The following is a 7,455-nucleotide window of genomic DNA, read 5'->3' as shown; positions in this document are numbered from 1 at the left end:
TGCAACAACAGTATCTAGGTCATATCTGCAGTAAATACCTATCGAAGAATGATGAAACCGTCACTTTGATTGATGAAAATGGTGAAGAGTTTCCTACACTTTACATTGCTCGTCATGAAGCGCTTAGTGCTGGATGGAGGCGGTTTTCTGTTAGTCATGAATTAATTGATGGAGATGCACTCGTCTTACATTTAATCAAACACACTGTCTTTAAGGGTTTTCTTTTTGTTTTTCATGTGTTGTTATTTTTTCTTACTCATAACAAGTTCTAGTAAAATATTTTTGTGGTACCAATAATCAATGTAATACATTTTTTTAATTTTCATTGCAGGTATATATCATAAGGAACAAAGATTATTATGCAGATGGTGAAATCAATGATGGCTCCGACACTTATCCACCAATTAAACAAAGTAATTGTAGGTACTATTAAAAAGTAGAGTTTTATATATATATATATATATATATATATATATATATATATATATATATATATACTAGCTTAATGCCCGCGAATTCGCGGGATTTTTTTATTGGACGAACTTACCATAAAATGATATTTTATATTATTTGAATGGTTCCCGGAAATGGAAAAAATCATACAATCATGTTCTTATCGAAACAAAACAAAGTTAAAAAGAACAATAATCATATATGAATGTAAATCTATTCACAACAACAAGAATACACAATCCCGCATATGCGAATGTAAATCTATTTGTTGATTAAAAATAATGGAAATAAACATGTTTAATAAAAATTCAAAATCCATCCACTAATCGGTGCACAAAATAACAATAGTATGTATTTACCGGATATAATCTTAAATCGAGTTATCAATTGGTACCTGAAGAATGACACCAAAATTGCTATCAAAGAGATATGGATAACACGTTGTGTCTCACCCACGATATTTTACATGTGTTATCAAAAATGCTCATGTCCAGAGAATGGAAGAGGCCTCTTAGAATGTAACAAGCTTAATTGCATAACGTGTTGAAGAATGTCACAAAGCTATGAAATAATAATAAATTAAAAAAAAAACAACAACATCATCTATTAATATATGTTGTTAGTTACAGAATGATATTTAATAATATCATATCATGCAACTAATAAAAAGAAAATAGACAATCCAACGAAGTCAGGAAAACTAAATATAAAACAGAAACCAAAAATACTACAACATGTGAACAGTCAATAACTCAGCAAATTTATTGTTGTAAATACCAAGTCACTCTTGTAAACAAAAACATTAATTGCTTCCACATTGTCACAGCCAAGTAAATATGTATCAAACTAAAACCTAAACCAACAAAACAAAAACAGCTTAGTAACATCCAAAATTCTTTCTAAACTAAAATTTAGAAGACCAAATCGAAAACCACAAATAAAAAATATAGAAGCACAACTTTGAATGAAGAAAAATAGTGTAACAAATAAGGAACACTTGGAATAGTTACATAAATCCAGTAAAAAAACATATTACAATAATTGTATACCTTCATATTCAGTAGAAGTTGAAGCTATAACCGTTGATCCGACTGCATCTGCCACACTTGAATTCAGGTATGCAACTGATAATACATTTAAAAATATAGAAATCGTACATCAACAACCACATGAAATTAATAAAACAAACACATTATAACGTAAAATTAAGACAATTCACAAATCATACCAGGACTGGAAGATACATGCCTCGACCCAACCCATTTAGACCCAACCCGTCTATAAAATCTGACCCGTTCGACCCATGTCTCGTGTCAACCCAAACTATCTTTTGGTCTTGACCCAACATCTCTCACCATTCCAGGTATACACATTTGTTCCTCCAAACCCAAAAGCATTTGACAAGGCTGCTATAATCTGCATTTCCTTTACAGCAGTCACATGCATAAAACCTTTACCATAATTAGGGTCTGGGTTGTGCTCAAGTTAAGCGATAAAGGAGCTATTCCCCGCCAATCGCAATAGAGCACAAACCTTTATTGAAACACAAGATTATAGCAGTGATCCTTTTTTTTTTTTTTTTTTGAAAAGCAAGAATGATTTTATTACTTGAAGGAATTAGGATACAAAACATCACTAGCCTTGGAGATTATAGCAGTGATCTAAATCTAATCTAAATGTCACATTATAAAAATTCAGAAAACATCACATGACTGAAAGATTTTGTATTTGCTTTATCTATGGCAAGAACTGTCAATATGCCTTGGTCACTCAAGCAGCCCCAAGAATATAACCGATGGCACCCTAATTGGTACCAGAGATTCAACATCAGAAATAAAATATCATTTAACATAAAATATTATAAGTAACAAAACTAACATTTCAAAACTTAATATCCTGATGTTCATACATCAATCAACATCATAAAACCCTACAGTTTCCTATCAAATTTTTACCCACATTGCCAAACACCTTATTATGATCTCATCATGCAGAATAACTCGTCAAGAATATACATAAAAGATCATTGATCAATAAAAGTTGGAAACTTTACAAAACCCCAGATATAAGGAATCAAAAGAAATAGAAAAAAAACAACTTATGATTAAAAATCCTAATCTATTCTACTCATATCCCTAGAACACGATCGTTCTTGAACAATTGAAGGGTAAATAACTACTCAGTATATTATATGCTGAAAAAATCGATGTTGAATCTAACAATTTAGCGGTGATATATTAAGGATTATACAGAAAAAAGATTCCCAGATTTTTTAGTTACCTTTGTGAATGAAAACGCCAAGTCACCGGAAGTTGTATGATCTGAAAACAAAGTTTTTATAACATGGCCATCCTCCATATCACCCAATGAATAAATTACTAAGTGTACAAAATCTTTAATAATGTTACATGAGCAGTTAATGGAAACTTATACATCAAAAGTGTAGAAATAGCATGGGAATTCACATAGTCCACTTCATCACGACGAAGACCTGACCGATACATACAAATGTGAATAAACGTGAATCAAATATATGAAAGACTTCAACTTTATACCCTATTTATTGCTCGTGACATGGCCAAAATAGCCCATCTTCTATCTGTGTGTGCTATTGTGATGTGATATGCATTACCTTAATAAGAAGTACATACATTCAGGATTGAAACATGCAAAATAAAGAATAAAGGTAGTCAACGGGTTTAAAACATCAAACCTGACATCCTGTACCCACAAAGCTCATCATAAATATTTGCACCTCTATTTCCTGCATGTTTGAGTTCCTATGTCAAAAGGTATAAAAGTAATATAAACACACACCAAGAATATTGCATAAAAAATTTCATATTCTAGAATTACTCACTTCCAAGACAGGAACACCATCACCTTCTCCTATCCTACATCAAAAAGCATGGTAAACGATGGGACTCATCGCGCTAAACTTCTAGTATGCTATAATAATTATTAACATACACAAATCCATCTCGATCACAATCAAAAGGCCTCAAAGCTTTTGTGAGGGACAAAGTTGTACTTCGTAGCTAATGCCTTTAACTTGCATTCATTGTGCAGTATGATTCTCTAACCAATATGTTTGCGAAACTTTATTTTCCAAAAAGTTCTTATGCTGTGTAACAATGAGCGAATATTATGAATTGGAATGTAAACATGAAACTAAAGAGGTAAAGCTAAACACCTTAGGCTCATCTAGAGAATCATACTGCACAATCCAGAGCTATAAACAGATTAAGATACATTAAATTATGTGCTCTGATCTTTAAACTGTATATCGTCCTTTGATTAACTGGTAAAACACGTCAGTTTGATGGATATAGTTTTTAGTTTGAATGTCTTTTTAAAACTAAAGAAAGAGATCTGATTACCTTACCGATCTTGAATCGGCATATGACATGGTACAGTGCATATTAAAATTTGTTAAATTATAACAAATAATCAGACAAAAACTATACATACACACATGAAAATCACAAAATTGAATTCAACAGCACAACTCATGAACACAAAAAAATCAGAAGTTTATATATTTTAAATAACGAAACCCTAGAAATCATAATCGGTTCAGGAGTGATGATGTAAACACTTATGACCATGACGATGATAGCTATGCCATTACTCCACCCTAATTTGTATGGATCAACTCTCAAATGAGATAATGATGACGAAACTTGTAACACTGGTACTGTTGATGTTAATCTAAGACACATGGGATCAGAAATTAATGATTTGGGTTAAAGCAAAAAATAGGCTACAAACTTACACAAATGTACCGATGTCGCCCACAAACTCATTTACGTCCTATTGTCGCCTACAAACTTTCAAAAAATGTGCTAATATCAACATTTTATAGTTTTGACCTGATTTTTTTTTTTAAGAATTAAGATCCAATCCACGAACGACACGTGTTGATTTTAACTAGTTTAGCCGGTAGCAAGTCATTTTTGTTTACATTGGTACACTTTTTTAAAGTTTTTGTTTATATCGGTACACTTTTTGAAAGTATGTAGGCGACGGTAGGACGTAAATGAGTATGTAGGCGTCATCGGTACATTTGTGTAAGTTTGTAGCCCTATTTTTGGCTTTAACTCTAATGATTTTGATATTGATTTTGTTTTGCTTTCAATCAAAAGCCCTAATTTATGAAATAAAGATGAGAAAATTAGGGTTTTTTTTCAGAAGTAGATGGATGATACGGAGTAGTTAAAAAAAAGAGAGTAAAATGGGAGACAAATATCGTACCCCAAGAAAGTACTCTTAAAGTATGTGTCTTTATACAGAGATCGTGCTTCAAATCTCTTGGGGTTTAGACGATTGTAAAATCTAAACAACATACTACTGCTTCATGTGATTTAAGAATAGGAATATAGAGGTGTTTTGAAGAAAATGGTGGTGCGTACAGAGATGAAATAAGTTAGGATTGATTGATACTAATGGCAGGAGAATCCGAAACTTGTAAATGCTCTATAGAAGTGTTGTTGGACGACGAAAAAGGGAAGTACACAATGAGGTTATTACCTAATTATTTGTGAATAACCACGTGATTAAGTCGTGTTCAAGTACGTTAATGACATAAATTTCACAAAATGTGGAATTGCTTTAGTTTTAAGTTAAGATAGGTATTAAAATTCCATGAGATGGGTAGTTTTGTAATCAAATAATTCAAAGCTAGGATTATGAGGTCATAATCAAGGTTAGGAAAAAATTAAGGGTCTAGATTAGTGGTTACTAATTAAATGAATGGCTAAGATTAGATTTAGCTCTTTAAAATTACCTATTTTTAGTTTTGTTATTATATATACAATAGACAATAGATAGATTCTAAGCCCATCAGACTTTTATTATTCAGATGAAGGTAGCAAAATGGGCGGATTGGATCACTGGATAGGTTTTGTCAACTGTGCTAGATGACCCACCATCAGTTTTTTGTATCATATTCACTTAAACTCTAGATTTTACACCAGCATTTATCATAATGATAATGAAACTAAAGAAAAGATTGATTTAAGCTGTTGTAATTGGGTAATCGCTTCAGAATCCGATGAATGTTTTACAAATTTTGGACCAATTTTCTTAGTGTTATTTTGTTTATTACTTATGACTTTTTTCCTACATTTTGTGACTTATGCATTGGATGTTGTACTTGCTAGTTCACAGCATTGTGATTCAGATACTTTTATTAAGGATATATCTAAGGATCATATATAATGTATGAACGAATTATATTAGTAAATGTTTGTAGCATTTTCTCAACATTTAACCACAGACAGTGACACTTGTGCATTGTACATTAATAAATAATGTAGAATGCATTTTGTTTGAGTGATTCAAGTATTGAAAATATCTGATGCCACAAATCAAGGAATTGTGTTTGAAAATTAGGCCGAATTAAAGTTTAAATATAATAATTTAGCGTAGTTGAGAATGTGAGTATCTGATTGGGGTGACAGGCTGTTCCAAGACTTTAAATAGATTAGATTATATATAAAAAAAAAATAACATGATCTAGCAAATGGAGTGACCATTGTCCAGTTTGGAAAACAAGAAGTCCACATCTTGGGTGCTATTAAATACTAGCTAGAAACATGATTACTCAATACGAGTTTCATCATATATATTACTTCTATACCTTGATCTTAATACCCCAGATAAATGTATGCTTTTAAATTCTATGAATCCCAAAATGATTGTACAGTAGAAGAAAAAAAACAACAACTAAGTTTATCTAAAATGGACAGCTAATTTATGCACTTGTAGTTAGCTAACCAGAATACCAGATTACTAGTACTTTCAGTTTCTTGAAAATCTTCTTTCACAAAATATTGACTTGAACACGTTTCGATAATTTTCAACTCGATCAATATAAATTTTTTAAGTGATTATATGAGTTTTCAATACCTAAACACACCCTTAATTTCAATCTAACAGCATAAAAACATAAATATACCTTTCAACAAAGAGATAAACTGGAATAGACATAAACGTATCTTATACAGTACATCATAAATAAATTTGGCTTTATTTAAAATTTAGTTCATTTTTTAGTTTAGGTTCATTCCCTAGAATGAAAATTCTTCAAAGTTAAATGACAAAATTACATTAATAGTCCTTGTAGTTTGTCATAAATTTTGTAGATAGTCCATATTTTACGTTTTGACTTGAATAGTCATTGTTTTATGGTTTAGACTTTATGTTTTAAGGTTTAACGGAATAAGCACATGCTGTTTCTAAATTAAACACTATAATTTAGGGTTTAGAGTTTTAAAGTTTAACAGGGTAATATTTATTGTTTAGATAAAAATTAATAATTTTTTTTAAATACTTTTTTTATATTTTTTTGGAATTTACTTTTTTACTCACACATTTATCATAAATTTGATTATGATAACCAAATATGATATTTTCTTTTACTAAATTTAGTCCGATTTAGAATTTAGGGTTCGAGCTTCACTCATATCATTATCTAATTTTCTTTTTTAGTTTATACCATCAGTTTGTTCTCTTATTGCAGCTAAGAAGATCTATGGTTTGATGGCAATAAGCTATATAATGTTGGTGTGTAAGTGTATTTTAGTGCGTAAGTATTGATTCTTTTGGGAGCACTTTTGTTATATTTAAAGTATGACCATCATGTGTAGTGCACTTCTACATTCAATTTTGTGATTATATTAAGTTGTTCAAGATAAAAGCTTCTTAATTGGAATAGCCTTGTCAACAACCCTTTATGATAATATCATATTTGACTCACTTTCTATTATGTATGGGGTTTGTCCTATTTACGTTGGATCCATTTGCGCTACACTGTTATCAATTTAGATATACCTTCTATATACCTTTAATAATGTCCATGTCTCGAATTTTGACCCATTTATATTGGACCCCTTTGCACTATTCAGTCAAGAACGTCCTGTCAATTTTATAGGCCATGTTAAAAAATAAATTGCGGGCTTTTGTATACTAAGTTTTCGCATATATATTATTATTATTATG

The 7,455-nt window shown here is 30.8% G+C and overlaps 1 long non-coding RNA gene across 4 annotated transcripts; it reads right to left on the bottom strand.

The window, feature by feature from the left end:
- Positions 1-1,345: 1,345 nt before the first annotated feature.
- LOC139845115 (uncharacterized) lies at positions 1,346-3,594 on the bottom strand. 4 transcript variants are annotated; one of them, XR_011758205.1, is made up of 5 exons: positions 3,424-3,594; positions 3,314-3,347; positions 3,167-3,217; positions 2,734-2,944; positions 1,346-1,577 (listed from the first exon to the last, which is right to left on the bottom strand). It is a non-coding gene; the product is annotated as an uncharacterized lncRNA (long non-coding RNA). The 4 variants fall into 4 exon arrangements; XR_011758203.1 differs by having other exon boundaries at positions 3,314-3,594; XR_011758204.1 differs by having other exon boundaries at positions 2,734-3,217.
- Between the last annotated feature and the right edge of the window lie 3,861 nt (positions 3,595-7,455).

Source organism: Rutidosis leptorrhynchoides, chromosome 4 (genome assembly GCF_046630445.1).
Source record: "Rutidosis leptorrhynchoides isolate AG116_Rl617_1_P2 chromosome 4, CSIRO_AGI_Rlap_v1, whole genome shotgun sequence".
Classification (NCBI taxonomy): domain Eukaryota; kingdom Viridiplantae; phylum Streptophyta; class Magnoliopsida; order Asterales; family Asteraceae; genus Rutidosis; species Rutidosis leptorrhynchoides.
Note: the sequence above shows the minus strand (reverse complement) of the source record. Positions and strands in the feature narration are given on the sequence as shown.